At 37.7% G+C, this 21,023-nt stretch overlaps 1 protein-coding gene across 1 annotated transcript in view; it reads left to right on the top strand.

Moving 5' to 3' along the window:
• Positions 1-21,023, top strand: part of BOD1L1 (biorientation of chromosomes in cell division 1 like 1) — a 2,284,811-nt gene that overhangs the window by 1,355,620 nt on the left and 908,168 nt on the right. The gene's annotated exons all lie outside the window — the stretch shown is intronic.

Here is a 21,023-nt window from a genome sequence, read left to right as displayed (position 1 = left end):
TAGTAGGGTGAAGTGTGAGGAACTAAAACGCAGGTCTGGGACTACAGAAAAAAGGTAATTACTAAAGGAAACTAGAGGAAAATCATGAGATGAGACTAGGAACAGGGTACCACATAGTGGACAGGTCTGTATTGCAGGTAGATAAGCAAGAGAGTTAGCTGTATTAAAAACTGGGGAAGAGTGAGAGGGAGTTCCTTGAGGAAGATAGGGGGGAGTAAATGATAAGGTACTATAGAGATGTGGGGGGGGGGGGTTAGAGGCTGCTGGCTGTCCTGGCTCAGAGCGTGCTTAGGCACCTATAGCAATGGTACACAGGTAGAGAGTATAGCTGGCAGGAATTAGACAGCAAACATACTTTTCTTGTTTCCTTGAGAGAGGGTGAAGGGAATTTAAGGCTGTGAGGTGAACCCGCTGGTATTTGGACAGGGTCCTTAGGTTCCTAGAGACTTGTGCTGGAAGCACAAGAAGAGCAGGATAACACAGACTAGAAAGATGCTGGGAGGGGAGCAGACAGCAGCCAGGGCTTTTCCTGATTTCTAAAGTAAGCAAAAAACCTTATTTGTAACTCTAACAGAACTTACTAGAGAGACAGATTCATATCCCAAAGGCTACCTTGTCTATGGAATAAACTTCCCATCTTCATAAAACAAAGCCCGCCCCTCATGCCCTTCAAAAAGAATTTGGATAAATGGATAGGGAACAGTAAATTCACTGTCAGTGTACTGCCCATAACCTTTTTGGACTGGTGCAGTCTGTAAAATGAGTCAGGGCTCCAATACCCAAAGACCCATTACCCTGATATTACTCTTTCCCATATGTGGGGAATTAAGATATAGTATTGTCATATCCTGGGTATAATTGGCTAGGCTTGTAAAGGCTCTTGTGCCAGAAGCCTAGTAATCACCTATGAACCTATGAACCTATGTAACAACGGTTCTCAAGAAATCCTTTTATTTAATTCAGCTAATTGCCAAAGGAATGTCATCAAGGTCTAAAGAGATACTCATTCTGTTGATTAGACCAATTACTGAGCACAGTGCCTGTTTTTGGATGTTTCTCACCAAACACATTAAACAGTTAGAAAGATCCAAAAGATTCCCAACCAAAAAGATCAAAGGCCTAAAGTCCCCAACCTACCAAGCTAGGTTGGAAGCACTATCCCTTTATTCAGTGTTTCACAGACATTTGAGGGAACATTTATATCTTGCTTACCAAATCATTAGAGACCCAAATGTCCCAGACCTCCTGTTTCTCTGTAAGTCCAATAGCTCCATGAATACTAAAACCATGGACCTAAAGCTTCACCAACAGATAAATAAAGCACAATGTAGGGACAGGTTTATAACCCCGTGCCTCCCAAACATCTGGAATACCTTCCTCTGCATGTTAAGCAGTGCTACTCATCTTCCTTTAAACAAATGAGATGACTGGATGAGTATTTACAAATTTACTCCAGGACTGACTGGTATGGCTCTCCTGGAAAAAGGAGGTACTACCTGAGGGAGGGTACTGGCAAGGTGAGAATTGTCATGAGACCGATTGTCCATGGAATATCTGTGAATCTATGAATCTATTTATAATAGAACACCAATGAACAAAAGATTATCTAATATTAAGTCCCTCAATGTGATTCAGCAACTTCAGTAAAGTTTATCCTTAGAGACAAACAAGTAAGACAATACAGTTGAGTGAAATATGTAATTTTTTTCAGAGATAGGTAATCCTTCCGTTAACCATAAAAAATTGCTATGCATGCTTTCCATCACTGCAGCATTGATTATATGTCCCAGTAAGGGCTCAACTCTGCCTTTGTCACTGTCATGGCAGGTTTCCCTGAGATCAGTCTCACATAAGCCCCTTTTTGATTTTTAACTTATTGCTGGCCTGCCCTACTCAGTTCTTCAAGAAAGTCACTTTATTATTCAGGTGTGGCTATTAAAGTGAAAGCTATGATTTTTCTAAAAGATGTGAATAAATGCAAGTGCTGCACACAGAATTCTTTTCGGAGATAACATCCAGAAAAATACAGCAAGTTAGAAAATGGACTGTTTATCGATTGCAATACTCCTCTTGGTATACTTGCATTGTCAAATGATCTGTGAAGAAACCCTCTACTGTATGTTATCAACTTGAATTTCCCTATCTGCATTCTGTAGCTTAGTTCTTTATTTACTCTTCTGTTGCTGTGTTAGGTGTATGCATAATTCCTAGTGGTACATACCATGTCATTACCAGGCTTGTAAAACTCCTTTGCACCTCATTTTGACCCCTTCATCATATGAGGAAGTGCAACCTGTGACAGAGAAAAAAATATATATATATGCAACAATATACGTAAGTACATTCCAGTCATAGAAGAATCTCCATCTGTATCTGTTTAACCTCAAGGGTGTCCAGACTGAATCCACATCATGACCATAATAAGCAGCAACCATAGGGAGAGCTCTCATATACAAACTGATCATTATAACTAAATAAACTGCTGGGGTGATTCCAATGCAGTACATTTAAACATCTGAAAAGGCCAGAGCCAGAAAATGCAGAAGATCAGAAGCCTAAATCCTGAAACACTGAGGCAACAAAGGACACTTGGCACATGGAATCATGGTCTAAAAAATAATGGTTAATGAAAGTGTGAACACATAAATCAGTTGGCCATTGGATAGATTTGTACAGCACAAGCATTTTTGAAGAAAGCACTGGAAGCAGCCATGATTCTGACCAAACAAACTTTGATAGCATTTTTCAATAGCTAATTAGCCACTTCATGACAAAAAGATACTCCACTGCTTGTTAAAAATCAAATATGTAAGGGTGTGAAAAATTAAGATTCTGTAAGCTCACATGATGGCCACCAAGAAAAGCCATCTTCTGACAGGTGAACATCAGAGAAACAAAACTTGCAGTCTCAAACAGGGATGGTCAAGCCTACAAATCATAAAATTCAGTTACCAAGGAAAGGGAGCTTAAAAATCATTTGTGAAGGGACAAAACTGAATGTGATAGCTGCAGTCAGTTTCTGCCTTTTCAAGAAGTTTGCCATGGGGCTAGCAGTGGTACTGATCCTATTTTGATATAAAACAATAATTTTATTTAATAGGACCATAAAAAACATGCTGTCACAGCTGATGTTTTCACCCTTTCAGATGTGCACCCATGATATTCATTACTTTGTTACATGCAGTCAGGTGCAGAAGCTTTCCTGTTTTGGCTTCTACCTACTATAACATTATTTTAATTATTATTTCTGTGTTGCTTGCTGTTTACATAGACACTAATATTTTCTGTTTTAATGGCATATATACTATGTTAGGGGAAATTAGTGTATTTTTTTCACAAGAATCCTGGTTATGGTTTGTAGCAGCATATGTAAAGAGCTAGAAGAGGTAATCAGGCAACATAATATTTAACAAATAAAGTTCCACAGCTTCATTTACTAATTAAATATTAATTATTTCAGTTACCATTGTCTGACTTTATGTTTTTTTAATAAGCACATGTTTGGACACAATGGGCTAAGCTGACTGGATCAGTAGCATATACCTTTGCTTCCAACCTCATGACACCAGTACGCTAGGCATGATGATATGAATCCATTCAGGCATGCAAACAGCATTTGGCAAGCTCATGCAAATAATCTAATTTTACTGTGAACAGTCACTGGTGTATAGAGTGGTAAAAAAAAACACCAAGAACAACCAATAACCACTCCAAAAGTAGCCAAAAACCGGACCCAGAGATACTGTTTAAGTATTTAATTCCACAACCAGATAAAATTATCAAAATAATAAAAGATATATCCAAACATTAACAGAGTCAAGCGCTTTCATCATCCAAGACTTCATCAGAACTGTGCAAATCTGCTAAAATACATATTTATATAGAAAACACACTCCAATTAACCCCAGTAATTAGTTGTTAAAGTCCTACCCCATACGTTTAATATTCTCATTATCTACACAATACAAACTAGTTAAAAAACAGTAGGTTAACAGCTATAAATATTTATCATAAAAGAACATGTGACAAGGTACTTAAATATCATATTTATAATTTAGTTGCCCTAAGCTTCAATTCTGGTTTAACAGAAATGTTATCATTTATACCTGGGGCTACAGTGGCAATCAACTGTAGTTGCCATCTCATTTTAGCCCTGTCCAATCTATTAGTCTAATCACCCCCTCTAACATCTCTACCAACCACTTCCAAAATACCAAATAAAAAACTATGGTCAGGGTTTACATTAACATGTCTGTATAGTGCATTATTTTCATCACATTTCTTTATACTATACAGATGCTCATAAATTCTCTGAAACCTCCTTGAATGATGAGAATATTAAATGTATGGGGTAGGACTTTAACAACTAATTACTGGGGTTAATTGGAGTGTGTTTTCTATATAAATATGTGTTTTAGCAGATTTGCACAGTTCTGATGAAGTCTTGGATGACAAAAGTGCTTGACTGTGTTACTTTTTGGATATAAACGAAAACCAAACCAGAAAAGGCACAGTTCTGAATATTCCAAATGACCACAAGCGGACAATCAATTTAGCGCTTTCATTCACTTTTTAATACATGAACTTCCTCAGAAACACATCTCTACCCTAAAAGACTTCCTTTTATACTGAACAATAATTACTAGACAGGAAATGACATAACCATTTGTACACATGAACATAAAAAAATAGATTGTTAAAAAACATCATGAAGAATGAATAATAAACTTTGTAAATATGATGTGCATATTTTAAATACTTCCAATGTTAAAATGTAAGTCAATATTGATATTTAAAAAAACATTTTATATTAATGGTCTCATTGAGACCCAGTACACTATCAGCACCCAAAAATAACTGCCAATATGCCTCTTTGCACTCTAACAAATTATTTGAATCACCATTTAAAGAGTTTTTTTCTACTTCTACTGAAACAAAAAAATTCAAATTTCTTGAAATCATTGCATATCATTGCATGTCTAGCTAATGAATTATTTTTGTCTTTTTTTCTAATAGCTAGAACATGTTCATAAATCCTTCGCTTCAAGTTTCTCATAGTCTTTCCTATATAGTAACTGTTGCAGGATGAACATGTTGCAATGTAGACTACCTGCTTGCTGTTGCAATTATAATAATCCTTTTCCCACAGAGTTGTATTATAACAACTAAGCGTGACAAAAGAAGAATTCGTTATAAACCTACATTGCTTACAATTATGACATGCGTAAGTGCCTTTTTTGTTATTTCTTAACGTTACCTGGTCACCTGTGTCTTTGTTACCCACTTCTAACATGGATTTAATATTAAAAACTTTCTTGAAAGTGAAATTTGGTGAAAAACCTAATATATTCACCAATTCCTTGATTCCTAAAATGATTTTCCAATTATTTTCTATGATACCCTTTATATGCCATATTTCATTAACTATAGGAAGTGGAAATGCTATCCTATAGTCCTTCTTTTGATCATACTTTGTTTCCAGTTTACATTCAGTTGGTCCTACTAATATATCTAAAGAATGTAAAATGGGGGATGCTACCCCTTTTCTCAAGTGCAATACTTCCTTTTCTACTTTTTGTATCCATGCTGTATCATAACCTCTGGAAACAAAAAGACCTCTCAAAAACTGCACTTCTTCCTTGTATGTGTTCTCGTCAGTTGTTAATCTACTCAACCATATCAGTTTCCCTTTTACTACTCCCCTTTTCATATGCTGTGGGTGGGCACTATCCTTATGCAAATATTGATTGGCAAAAACTGGTTTCCTATATATTTTACTTACAAATCTCTTATTTTCTCTATCTATACAGATGTTTAAATCCAAGTGTTTGTATTGTGTAGATAATGAGAATATTAAACGTAGGGGGTAGGACTTTAACAACTGATTACTGGGGTTAATTGGAGTGTGTTTTCTATATAAATATGTGTTTTAGCAGATTTGCACAGTTCTGATGAAGTCTTGGATGACAAAAGTGCTTGACAGTGTTACTTTTTGGACATATATTTTATTATTTTGATAATGTTATCTGGTTGTGGAATTAAATACTTAAACAGTATCTCTGAGTCCGGTTTTTGGCTACTTTTGGAGTGGTTATTGGTTGTTCTAATTTTACTGTGCATTTAAAGTACTAAAGAAACAAAAGACTTTACTGCAATTTCCACTTGCAGAAGAAAAATTCTATGCGGGTGGCAGTTATTCCCGAAGTATATGTCGACGATGTTCATAAATACGTAGTACTACATAGAGTGTTTGCTTTATAATAGATATAGATACACCATCAGATTACTAATCCTCTTTATGCACTTTTTTTTTTGCTATAGCCATGGGAACCTAAACAACACTGAGAGTTATTCAATTCCATGTCTCTTAAGAACAAGGTGAAAATAATTATTGATTGCATTTTATTAAACTTGACTTTTTGCTTCTGTAATTTAGAATGACAAGAATATTGCATACAAACTTCTGATACCTGACAGTGCATACAACTATACTAAACTGAAGCTAGTGGAAGAATTTTGAAGTCACGGTGTTCAGTGGAGATATAAGCTGCTAAATCATACCTGACATTGAGAATGAAAATGTTTGGTTTTATTTCTCATAAACTTCTAGAGTTCCTAAGTAAAAACAACAGCAGTTGTCTACTGAGCCATACCACATTGACTTTGCAACCTTTTATTAAATAACAGCCACTGACAATCATTAATGATGCCACAATAATTCAGATGCAACATATAAATCAATAATCATTACACAATTAACTCAAGCCAGTTGGTGTGACCCATCCTATACCGGCTGTCACTTTAATTTGTAAATCAGTAAGTTATACAGATTAAATGTATTTGTTGCTCGGAAGCCTAAAGATGACATTCCTAGGCATATCACTTTGTTTGGAGGTTAACAAATTTGAATCTAGTGGGTCTTTCACCTCCCGGGTGAATCAGCTAACAACAGAACTATTTAAACTAGAACAGGTTTTAAAGGACAAAAAATTGATAAAGTTCTAAAGGGATATAGGGGACTATGAAAGAGGCAAACCATATGATATGCCTAGGAATGTCACCTTTAGGCTTCTGAGCAACAAACCTTTGGCCCCCAAGAGAAAAATACCCAAATCCATTTTGAAACGTAGCTCAGAGCCATTGAGCTACATATCCGGGGATGAGACATCCTCCAACACTGAAGGGGAAGGTAACCACACAGATGCCTCATGTTATCCCAAAATAAGGAGTTTGTCACACCCTTTGGGTTCAGGTACAGATGAGGGGGGAGGAAGCATAAAAAATGCCAAACCTGTGGAGGGTTTGGAAGGTCTGTTACAACTGATGATAGAACACTAACAAATAGTATGAATGTACATAATATTTCATCTGTACAACTTACTGATTTACAAATTAAAGTTCTTAACAAAGGGCTTAATTTTGTCCCTGGCTTTTTTGTTCCAGAATACACTTTAGCACAGGATGTGGTCAGTTTCTGTCATTTACTAAATTTGAAATTGTTTTTTGAAAATGACACTATTCAGGAAGTTCCAGAGTTTAGATTTAAAAAAATCTTCTTTTACTCCACCTATGTCACACTTGGTATCCACTTTTCAAGCTAATGTCCTGAAGGATCTACATTTTAGCCTCAGGGATTTTCAGGGATCCTATAATAACCTTTCTAAAGAGGAGGTACAATGTATAGAGGAACTCAAGAACAACAAATAAATTGTTATTGTACAAGCAGATAAAGGTGGGGCGGTAGTGACTCAGGATTGTGTCAACAATAATTTAGAAGCAGCAAGACAATTGGGGGATAATAAGTATTATATGGCTATGCCATTGGACCCAACTAGTCATTTCAAGACCAAAATTGATTCATTTCTGTCACAGGCTCAAGCATTATCATGGAGTCAGTTAGACATCAGTTGCTGGTTTCATCTCCGTGTAAACAATACTTTTACCTTTTACCCGAAATACATAAGGATGCTAGATGTCCCCCTGGAAGACCAATTGTATCAGGGCTGGGGTCTATTACTGAACCTCTGTCTGAATATTTGACACACTATTTGAAACCACTACTACCCTTAATATGGGCCAGAATTCAGGACACTACCCAATTCTTGGATATCATTTGTGACATGCAATTGGAGCCCCATTGGCTGTTATGTACCTTGGATGTAACCTCTCTCTACACTAATATTCCACATTGGGCAGGCTTGCAGGCTTTGGATTTTTGGTTGGGAAGATCTGGTTTATATCAACCAGGCTTTAATACTTTTTTAGTATGCCTGGCTGAATATGTTCTTACCAGTAACATATTCTACTTCCAGGACCAATGTTTTTGGCAGGTCAAAGGCACAGCAATGGGTGCCTCTTTTGCACCCATTTATGCAGACCTTTTCATGGCTTATATTGAGGAGGTTATTATTTATGACTCCAGTCATAATTTATATATTGATGAATTAGACATTTGGAGACGATATCTGGATGATTGTTGGGTGGTGTGGAAGTCGGATGAAACCTATTTACAGGAATTTATTGGCTATCTCAATGATAATGTATGGGGAATTGATTTCAAATTAAATTTCCATAAATCAAAGATTGCTTTTCTTGATGTTGAGGTTAGCAGGAATCCTGATGACACCCTAGCCACTCTGGTTTTCAGGAAATTTCCTGAATATAACTCACTTTTATATGCTACAAGCTTTCACCCCCGACATATCATCCAGAATATCGCCAAATCAGAATTCCTCAGAGTCAAAAGGATCTGCTCTAGCCAACAAACATTTGAGAACACCAGGGATGATTTAATACACAGGTTTCATGAGAGGGGTTACCCCTCTGGTACTGTCAGCACTGCTTGTCATTGGGCTTCCAATCAGAATAGAACTGACTTGTTACAATACAAGGACAAACATAAAGATTTATCTAATTCTCTGGTTCATCTGGTGACCACATATGGATGCAATACACGTGGGTTTATGAATATCATTAATAGACACTGGAATATTTTGATGGCTGAGGAGAGATTACACTCTTTTCTGAGGGACAGATGCTCTTTTTCTTTCAGAAGAGTATGGACATTGGGATCCCTGTTTAGCCATTATAAGAGGGTGGGTCATAGTTCCATTGTCCCCACTCAACATACACTGAGAGGTGGCCCAGTGTTGGGTTGTATACAATGTGGCCACTGTACTTACTGCAACAAAGTCCAACATACGAGGGAATTCAGTAGTCGCAACACATCAGAAGTTTACAACATTAACTTCTGGGCTAACTGTAGTACAGAGTGGGTCATCTATCTAGTCACATGTTCATGCTCCTCATTCTATGTGGGACAAACTTCCAGGCCTTTTCACCTCAGGATTGGGGAGCATCTTAGTGACATTAGAAATAAGCATCCTAACAATGCTCTGTTTAAACATGTCTGTAAACATAACTCTGTTTCTTTTCTTTTTACTGTTATTGATTGCATTGTAGATAAATGTAGGGATAAATCAGGATGGCATGATCTACTTAATTTCAAGGAACGTAAATGGATCATTAAATTAAGGGCTTTGTTCCCACCTGGGCTTAATGACCAATTCTAATGCACCAATGAACTGTCTTTATGGTACTATATATATAAACATATCTATATGAATGGTTACTGTTTTGTTTTTGTTAACTCACTGAAGAAGGCTATTATAGCCGAAACTGGTTTGAGACAGGTAGTTGAGCTTACTACCCTCTACCTAGCTATGTGTTTCTTACATTAAATCTTTTGTATTCCACCTTTTCTGCTGGCTATTTTTGTACTTTTATGGGCTGACTTCACAGCTAAGCAGTTGCCGTATGTGCACCATGTTGCTTCCTGGTTCACCCTCATGAACACCACAAAGCCCAATGACCAAGTATCCCAGTTTCTTATAGGTGTCCTGACTGATGCCTTCTTCCCGATGGCTGCTAAGGCTGCATCAAGTCCTTGTTAGACATCCTGTTGGCATCCAAGAAGCACTTCATTCCCTCAGTGTCCACTAGATCGAAGATATTTATAAACTACCCTTTGATAATCTTGTCTTTGACTTTGATGGAAAGATGTGCCATGATGTGAGACCATGGGGAATTGGGACCCGAAAGGCTGAAAGTAGCCATGGGGTTCAAGAACTGGGGAACACAATCATCTGGATGATGTAGGGCACCCCTCCCAGATCAACTGACTTCCTCAGACCCAGTATGCAAGCCGAATAAAGATGGGTGTGAAACCTGGCCCCTGTCTGGCAACCACAGCTGCAGAGGCATGAAAGTCTCTTTCCAGGGCTAACTGAAAGAGTCTAGCCCTCCCCTCTTCTGGCAAAAAATGTATAAACTCATCTAAACAGTCCTTGAAAGAGTGACCCCCTACCATTGATGATTAGCCCTGCTGGTCCAACACAGACATTATCTTGGGCTTCTGATGATACTTCAGACAGGTAGGCAGGGGTAAGCCTCTGGCCGGAGGAATCTCTGTTGGTCTTATTTTGAGTCTTCTTGGCCGGCACTGTTCCTTCAGCTGAAATGTATCCATATTCAGTGTCAATCTCTTCTTGGAGTTCTGGCCTTATTTAGCTGCCTGTATTGTTATTAAGTCAGATAGAAAGTTTTGATCCTCCTGCAATAGACAAAGCCACCTCTCCTTAATTGACCGGACCATAGCAAAACCTGAAAAACAGAGAGGATTAACATAGGAAAAAAAGGGGGGATAATATGACAAACTAAATAAACCCATAGTTCCAGTTAAAATTGCCAACCCAGTAAATGCTTGGATGCTGTGATGCTATGGGGTTCTATAATGTAAAGTCCTTAAAATGATTGCCTTTTTTCTTACACTGACTGAAAAGATGCACCAGTGACTGAAAAATGATAAGCTCCTGTGGGGGTTCTGGAATCCCATACTTCTCTCCTGCCACAATCAACTCTGCCCAAAAGCCATGGATGTGACCGTCGCTCCCTGACTAAAAGTAGGAAACAAGCTAAAATAACAAGCCGAGTGAAGGGGAATACTTGAGCAGCCAAAGAAAGATTATCCACAGGTGCCTTAAGCAATTGTAGCTGCAGAAAAAGCAACAATCATTATATGAAGATTGTGTCATGTGCCATACCGAAATATTTTTTTTTTAACAAAACCCCTTAACACTTACAATGTCTGTTACTCATACTTACCAGAGCATCAGCCATCACTGGTGCCATCTACAGGAACTTATGCACAAGCAAGATAAGCATATTTAAATATATCAACTCTGCGCTTATGAGCCGGATCTATACCATTCCCTTACTAAACTTGCTCAAGAATTGCACCTAAAAGCATGCTATTAAAACTTTGCTTAACTACGCCATAAGTAAAATCCAAAACATCCCCCATATTAAACAAGACATTTACTTTACCAGCCCATAGCACACTACACCAAGTGACTGACAGAACAAAAGAGAAGCAACCCAATTGAAACTAGAACTTAATATTCTAAAATTGGTAATATACTATAAATATACACTCCCACAACACCCCGACACCACTGCCACACCTATATTCGCATAAATCAGCTTGAGTAAAATAGGTATTTAATGCTGTATGACATACAGTGACTAGACAGCATGCCTGAAAATAGAAATTGCATCACTGGAAGTCCATCAGTCTCACCCAGAACCCCTCAACAAAAGGGTAACTGTGAAAAGATTGTACCAAAGAAAATACATGCCACAAAGATGTCAAGCCACAGTGTTAAAACAAAGGAATACTAAAAATCCCCTCAACCAGCTGTGGGAAGTAACAAACTCTTTAATGTTTAAGATTAGGGAGCATAATTATTTGTTTATTATTTCAGCATTGTTACTTTATCTTTAGTTATTACTTTTTTTGTTATTATTAAATTATCTTCAAATAAAAACCCTCCGACTGGCACAAAAAGCAACTCCATACCTCCAAGCCAAGGAATGCTTTACACCCTTACACTATACATACATACATATATATATATATATATATATATATATATATATATATATATATATATTTATATCTACTTTCAAATATCAAATTACCAGAATCCCAAATTTGAAAATGTCGAAAGTTCATTTTTTTGAAAGTGCATAATATCATATGGCAGAATCTCGAAATGTAATTAATTATGGTACGGTATCACTTTAAGGTGTTGTAGTGTTTGGAAAAAGTTATGGCGGCCATGAAGTTGGTGTGGAGTTTTGTGAACTTTGGAAAGGAAGTTCTGCTTTTCAATGTTTAAGGGTAAGTGTACTGTACAAATCGGATTATTTAAAGAAACGTGTGTTTGTTTTACGTGAAAGCTTGGAAGAAGTGTTACAGGCAGAGGTAATTTACATTTGTAGTGAATGGCTCTTGCTGGTATATTTACCATTTTTTTTTGTTTTAGTGTGATCTCGGAGTTGCTATATTTAAGTAGCAGGGGGTATGGGAGGCAGGGGGGCTTCCCCCTCTGCTTTAATGTAGAGTAAATAATTATCTTTGTTGTTTGTTGGTGTAGCTAGTAAATATATGGTTTGGTGAACTGGATTTATGTACATGAGTTATGCAGTTTATTTGCTGTACACTGTGCACAAAAGAGTGAATTTCAGATAGCATCATTGTACGAGTTGGTTTCTGCACAAGGTGAAGGGAAGAAAAAAAAACATGTCACATACTGAAAATTCGATATTATGAACTTTCAGTATAGTAACTTTCGGTTTTGTAAACGTTTGTTATTTTGAACATTCGTGACTGTGGTCTCGAGATACTGAAATTCAGTATTTCAGTATTTCATTTGAAAGTGGAGCCATAAATATATATATATATATATATATATATATATATATATATATATATATATATATATATATATATATATATATATATATATATATGTATATATATATATATATATATATATATATATGGGTTCACTACAGAAGACTGAACGCCCATATTACCAACACTCTAAATCCCGAGACCAGAACACTGAAAGACCAGATGAAGCGCGAATTTCATAATCCCGATGTTCGGAGATTTTGAGTTAGCGCTTCTTGTGTTGCGGTTCAGGTAAGTATGTGTGTGTAACTGTGTTTGTGAGGGGCTTTAGTGTGTGTTCTGACTATGGTGTGTGTGTGAGGGACTGTAATGTGTGGGTGTGAGTTTGTCTTGTGTGTGTGTTTGTGCGATCTCGGAGTTAGAATATTAAAGTAGGGGGGTGTGGGGGGTGAAGCTGTGTGTTTGTGTATGTGTGTACTGTATGTGTTTCAAACGTTCGCAATTTTGAATTTCGCACTTGTGGTCCGTCGGTCTTGTAGTCTTTCGGGTATTTGGTCTCGGGTGTATGTGCATCGGTATTGTGGGTTTTCGGTAATGTGTAGTGAACCCATATATATATATATATATATATATATATATATATATATATATATATATATATATATATATATATATATATATATATATATATATATATATATATATATATATATATATATATATATATATATATATATATATATATATATATATATATATATATATATATTTATGGATTCCATACACTTGGTTGAATTTCATTTGGTTGAAAATGATTCCAGGCATTGCACTTCACTGAAAGCTCACTTGACTGAAAACTCACTTAGTCGAAGTTCATTTGGTCAAAAATGGAATATAGCCCCTGCGCCACTGCAGTGCAACCCTGGAGAGAGAATATTAAATAAGGGGAGGGTGGGGGCACAGCCCCCCACAATGGGGGGTGTGGGTGGGGCGTAGCCCCCCCACATAATTTTAGTGTATTCACTGTTATAAGAAGGTATATCCATTACAAATGCATTGATATATATATATATTTAGTAAAAACTATTAACATATAGCCCCCCACACCCCCCAATGTGTGGGGCTGTGCCCTCCACACCCCCCTTATTTAATATTCTCACACCAGTGTTGCACTGTAGTGGGGCAGGGGCTATATTCCATTTTCGACCAAATGAACTTCAACCAAGTGAGCTTTCAGTCAAGTGAGCTTTCAGTCAAGTGAACTGCCTGGAATCATTTTCAACCAAGTGTAATTCGACCAAGTGAATGGAATCCATATATATGTATATTTATATATATATATATATATATATATATATATATATATATATATATATATATATATATATATATATATATATATATGTATATTTATATATATATATATGGGTCTACCTGAGATGGCTGACAAGCCATTTGAAAGACTTTCATTTGGTTGACAATTCATTTGGTCGACAGGCAGATTTGCCCCCCTCCCCAATGTTGTGTGACCCTGGAGTTGATATATATAGTTAGGGGGGGTGTGGGGGGCAAAGCCCCCCACATAAAACTGCTTGTCGACCAAATGAACTGTCGACCAAATGAGTGTCGATCATATGGCCTGTCGACCATGTGATAGGGATCCATATATATATATATATATATATATATATATATATATATATATAAGCAATAAATATATATATATATATATATATATATATATATATATATATATATTAATTTATTTCCAGTTTGATGACTGGGGATGTCCACTGGGCTCAGAAAGCCCATTTTTAGTGGAGGCCCGAGGAGAAAAGCTCCATGTTACAAAGTTTAGATACAGATACAATATAGAAAAGAAGAACAATTTACAATTGTTTCATGCTAGAGAGCAGGTGTAATTTCTTAGGTACATGTTACCTTTGGATACAGACACAATATTATTAATGAACAATTTACAGTTACATTTCATGTTAGAGAGCAGGTGTAAATTCTTAGGTACATGGTACAAATTTGATATTTACGATATGTACATATGTGTGGTAGCCTATAGATCATAGCTAGAGAGGCTAGTAATCATAGCTGGAGAGGGGTTTAGAGGTGGAGTGAGAATTATAGGACTAGGTGGGGAGAATGCAGTTGCATTTTCTGTTAGAGTAAAGGTAGGAATGTAACTGAGATTTAAAGTTTTCAAGTTTGCACAGGTCCTTAGAGAGGAAGGAAGAGAATTCCATTTTTTTGCTAAGGAAAAGAATAGCAGGAGTTGACCAGCAGGGTGAATTTATTTTATTATTATTATTTATTTATTTTACATTTGTTAACCGGGATGGTCCGCTTGGATTTGAGTGTTCTTTTTGAGGAGGCCAGGAAGAGATCCAGTACAGTTTATAGTTTAGTACAGTATTATAAATGAAATGAAAAGAAACAAACAAAACATAGGCTATTTACATACAAGTACAAGACTGCCATTACTATTTCTACAAACACACACATTATTAATTAAGGCAGGATAATATAATGATGGTATAGAGAGACAGAGGAGTTAGACAGATATATATTTTCTTTATCACAGTATCATCTTAGCTATATGTTCTTAGTTGTTTGTTTGTTTTACAGTTGCTAGTCTGGGTTTGAGCAGTTGGTAGAGGCAAGTGACTTGAAGTGGTGACTTTGAAGTTTTTTTAGACTATTTTTGAATTGACTTAGAGAAGTCAAGCGTGATGTTATTTGGGAGAGAGAGATACTTTACTTACCAGTGGTGGCAAAATAGCGTCACCACACCTAGGAGAGAGATTTAGTTGTTTGGAAAGGAGTCTGTTTGCTGAGAAGGCAGCTTAGATTGGAGTAGGGGGTCATTAAAGTTTTTAGTGCTGGCTATTTCTCAAGGTTGTTTTAAGGTTTTTTGAAGGCCTGAATGGGCCTACTGAATGGGTTTTCCGACACAGATTAGGTTTTGGTGAGTAGATCTGAGAGTTCTCTGAGTGGTGTAAGGGAGAAGGATGTTGCATAGAGCAGGGCAATTAGAGGGTTGAAATATTAGTTTGTGGGCTGTGGTAATCTGAAGATAGTCTAGATGGTTGAAGAGTTCAAGCCAGTGTAACAAATTAAGGGCAATACAGTGATGGGAGGAGTATTTGGCTTTGGTGACAAATTTAGAAATGTTATTATAACAGACTTCCAATTTTGAAGTGAGTGTGGCAGATAAGTTAGTTAATAAAGGAGCGCCATACATTAGTGAGGAGAGTTGATAGGTAGTTGCAAGTGTTTGTCTGGTGGAAAGAAAGAGAATTTGGATGTTCCTGTATAGCATACCAAGTTTTATATGGGTTTTCTTAATGTTTTGCTGGATGTGAGAGTCGAATTTCAGGTGTTCATCAATAGTGACCCCAAGTAGTTTGGCAAAGGGAACAATCTCTATAGTGGAGTTATTTTGGCTAATGATTTGGAATGAATTTTTATCAAGGGGGAAGCTTTTGAGGGAGAAAATAATAGTATTTTGGATTTATTGGCATTTTGTGAGAGGCGATTCTGAAGCATCCAATTTTCAGTGGTGGAGAAAGCAGCTTGGGTCAGTGTCTGAAGCTCTGGGAGGTTGGTGGCACTGCATATTAATGTGGAATCATCTTCATATTGTACAATTTTGGTACTGGGTATGGCTTTGTAGAAATTGTTAATAAAGATGTTAAACAGCATTGGTCCGAGTATGGATCCCTGGGGAACCCCAGTGGGGGTGGGAAGGAAGGTTGAGGTGCCTGTCCCCCGTTTTACAGCTTGAGATCTATTGGAGAGGTAGCTAGAGAACCAGGATAAGGTATTCTGTGAGAGATTAAGGTCGGAGAGATGGTTTAGGAGATGGGTGTGGGAGATGGTATCGGATAACTTGAACAGATCTAGAAGAACAGTAGAAACTATTTTTCCAGAGTCCCAGGCAAGATTTATTGTCTCTAGGGAAGAGAGAAGTGCAGTGGTTGTGCTATAGGCTGGATGGAAGCCGTGTTGGGTTGGAGTGATTAGTTGGTTATTGGCCAAGAATGGCATGATTTGAATGTGAATGCATTTTTCTAGTAGTTTGGAAATTGGGGAGAGGATGGCTATGGGGTGGAAGTTGGAGATGTTATTGGTTTTGCCTCCTTTATGGAGAGGTAGAATGAAGGCAGTGCGCCATAGTTTTGGAACATAAGGTTCTAGCATGGATCTATTGCTCAGGATGCTAATGGGAAGAGTGATACCATATGCGGCTATTTTTAGGAAGGAGGATGGGATATTGTCAGGGGCATTGGAGCAAGGTTTTAATTTGGAGACTAATTTTTTTATATAGGATGTTGAGATGGGTTTAAGGTTGAATATAGATGGAGGGTTGGGGGCGGAGGCTGTTGTAGGTGGTGGTGACAAAAGGGTGGATTGAGGGGAGGGGTTATTGTTAGGGAAGGTTTTGGTCAGTTCAACTATGGAGTTAGTGAAGAAGGAGTTGAATAGAGAGGCTATTTCAGGGTCAGATTTGCTGGTGTCAGGGCAGGGGTTCCTTTTGGTACCTGGGTTGAGAAGAGAATTAATGGAGTTCCAGAATTGTTTTGGACTTTTAGATTGGTTAGATTAGAGTTTAATATAGCAGGACTTTTTGTTACTGATGATTTGTTTTTTAGCAAGGTTGCGGAGTTGTTTATATTTAAGAAAAGTTTCAGGCTGCTTGTTTTGATGGTATGTTTTCCAGGATTTGTCTCTTTGTAGCATAAGTTTTTTGGTATCTTTGGTTAGCCAAGGGGCAGATTTGGTTTTTACTCTTTTTGTTCTTGGTGGTGCTAAGGAGTTGAAAATGTTTAAGAAGGAGGAGTTGAAAAAATTTTACAGCATTATCTAGTGGAAGGGTTTTTAGTGGGTTCCAATTTGTTTGTTTCAGGGAGTCAGAGAAGTTAGTTGGGTCAAAGTTCGTGAGGTTACGTGTGTGGATGACGTGATGTAGGTGAGGAGAGGAGTGGGTAGCTTGGTAGATAAATGCTGGCAAGTGGTCTCCTATAGGGTCGGGTGTGATGCCAGTGTTTAAGATTTTATTGGGATAGGAAGCTAGGATCCAGTCTAGTGTGGTACCTGGGGGGTTTGTTTTATTGGGCCTGGTGATGGAGTTAGTAATTTGTGTGCAGTTAAATAGATTGATGGATATGGTGGGATTGGGATTATTGATTTTATTCCAATCGATGTTTACGTCTCCAAGTATATAGGGCTCCTGCTTAATATTGGTCGAGGTCCAGAGGAGTATGTCCTCCAGAGTAGTGGTGTTGTTACCAGGGGAGATATAGAGAGCAATGGTACAAATGCTTTTATGGTTATTTACTTTTAGCAGGCCTGTTACTAGTTCTGCATTATTGAATGTGGGGATAGGATTAGGGTATGGAGTGATGGATAGTAGGTTAGAGTAGATTAAGGCTACCCCACCACCTTTTCTGTTTGGGCGGTCATGTCTGAGGGATTGGAATCCAGGAGGAAGGATTGCAGAGTCACTAATGTGAGGTTTTAGCCATGTTTCTGAAATGGCTACAATGTCGGGTTGGTTGTAGTTCAACCAGGCATGGAATTGGGTTACTTTATTTCTTAAACTTTGTGCATTAATGGTGAAGAATTTGAGGTATTTATGGTTAGCTTTATAGTTTGAGGTGGGGAGAGTAGCAGTACAGGTAGTGTTTGGTCCAGGATTTGGATGTATGTCTCCAGCTAAGCAGAGATAGTTGAGGAAGGGTAGTAGTATTTTTGATTTGGTATTTAGTAGTTGTGGGAAGTAAAGTATTATCTTTGGAGTATACTACTTAGTTGAGGGGGGAGATAATTTTATTTTGAAGTAGTGGAGTGGGTTAGGTTGAAGTAGTGAAGCAGATATGTTGTGGAAGTATGTTTTTGAGTGATAAGAAAGGAGGTTGTGATTGGGGGGATAGGATAGGAAGGGTGGGTGGAGTAGGTTGTGGGAGTAGGAGGTAGTGAGATATAAAGGGAGTAAGATTAAAATGCAGATAGTTGGAGTGAGAATGTTTTGAGGTAGGAGTCCAGGCATGGTGGATAAGTGTAAAGATATAGTAGTGGGAGATGAATTAGGGAGTTAGGTGGGAGAGGAGGAGTGACTGAGATAGGCAGGTGGAGGAAAAAGGGGGTGGGGGAAAAAGGGGGTGGGGCTGTAGAGTAGGTGATTGGTTGATAGAGAGAAAAGGGGGTGGGGCTGTGGAGGAGGTGATTGGTTGATAGAGAGAGGGAGGGGTTTAGGGTTCCAATAAAGGCAGGAGTACTGGGGGCTGGTTGGAATTGGGGGCAGGGTAGGGGAGCATAGTGAGCCCATAGGGCCAACGGAGCTGGAAGAGCTAAAGAGAAGGTGGCTGGCTGAAACCAATCAGCCAGCTGAAGCAGAAAAGTGTGCTTTGTGACTGAAGTACAGGGACAGCAGGGGAAAACGAGGCTGAGGGGAGTAAGGTGGTGAAATACAGCTCAAGTTAAGTCAAAGCAGGCCAGTGAGGCAAGTATGAATGGGAGTGGGGGATAGCTTGGGAGAGAAGGAAAATAGATACTGGAGATCTTAATCAGTAAGTGGGAGAGCAGTGCTCCCTAGTGGTAGAAATATGAGGTATATATGGTGGGATGGGTTTATGAGAGTTTACAGCACTCTATGTAGTTGTGGCTAGAGCCAAGCCCAGAGTCAAGCACAATCACTAAAGACTGTAACAGAATAAGGCTATGTACTGTTCATAGTAAGAATAAGAGGTATATATATATAATATATATAATAATAAATATATATATATATATATATATATATATATATATATATATATATATATATTAGCCAAAGTAAATTATTAATTAACAAACCCCTCACCTGTCAGATGAAGTGACTCCTGAGTCACACAAAACTCCTGAAGGACTATATCCTCTACTACTTTTAAACGCTCTCTCTTTTTTATAATAAATAAATAAACATCCCCCCCCCCATGGCCACCACAAGCAAGACTCGAGAATTGCCGAACCAGCACTGCAAAGAACCTAGTTGTTCATTAATTACATATATATATATATATATATATATATATATATATATATATATATAGACACACACACACACACACACACACACACATATATATATATATATATATATATATATATATATATATATATATATCTTCTTTTTTTTTCTATGTATATAAATAATAACTAAATCTGGCTCTAAACTACTGCTGTTCGGCCAGTAAGCCCACAGTGTGACACACAACCTCTTGCCTTCTCAGATGCTGCCAGCAGGCTCCATCCTTTTGACTGACATTCATCAGGCCTGCTGACGAATCTGCTGAGCGGAGGCATAGCTCTCCCTTAAAAAGGGAGTACAGCTCATCATGCCCACCTCGATGACTAGTGTGCTCACTAACAATGTGACCCTATGAATTAAGTCTGCAATATGTTTCATTTAATGTTTAGTTTCCTATGTGGAAAAAATTTGCAGAGTATTGTTAGCAAACACACTACATTAAAACATGTAATCCAAAGGTTTGTCTTGCATATAAACCAGAGTGTGTGTGTGTGTGTGTGTGTGTGTGTGTGTGTGTGTGTGTGTGTGCGCATGTGTCCGTGTGTGTGTCTGTCTGTCTGTCTGTCTCTGTGTATTGGATTCATCAAATGTCTAAATGATGAAAGGAGTACAAATCAGTTAGCTGAGACTGCTTGTTACAGGATCCTGCTGCAGTTCTGAGGATATCTCATAAACATGCTGTTAAATATAAAATGTCTGGCATGCCTCTGCTGTGGCCATTTCTAATCTCTACCTTTTCGGAGAGTTTGTTACCTAAGTTCACCACAATCTTATTGGAAGAACTCTCTCATTACAGGTTTACACTCCCACAATGTATTAATGCAAGAAGTGGCTGATAATTAGAAACACTCATATGATCCAGTGTTTTTGTTTTTTGGCACCTGTGCCTGCAACCCCTTTTTCCTGTAATGTAAATGCCCTGATATACCAGAACACCATCAGAAATATCCACCTTTACTATCTTTATTGTACCCTATAAGATTCCAAACTGACAGCGGATTCTGTTGTTGCATTTTGATACACATAATACTGTGTAAAATTCCTGTTTGTCACATAGGAGGAAGAGAAAAATGCTGAAAGTTAAGGCCAGTGCGTTATTCCATTGCAGAGTTATTAAAGTTGGATGAAATTCTGTAATTCTAGAAGAAGCAAAGTAGCAGATGACATGAGTATTCTCTCCACTGC

Source organism: Protopterus annectens, chromosome 2.part1 (genome assembly GCF_019279795.1).
Source record: "Protopterus annectens isolate FY-2018-M chromosome 2.part1, PAN1.0, whole genome shotgun sequence".
Taxonomy (NCBI): Eukaryota; Metazoa; Chordata; order Ceratodontiformes; family Protopteridae; genus Protopterus; species Protopterus annectens.
The sequence above is the reverse complement of the archived record's forward strand: the minus strand, read 5'-3'. Positions and strand labels throughout refer to the sequence as shown.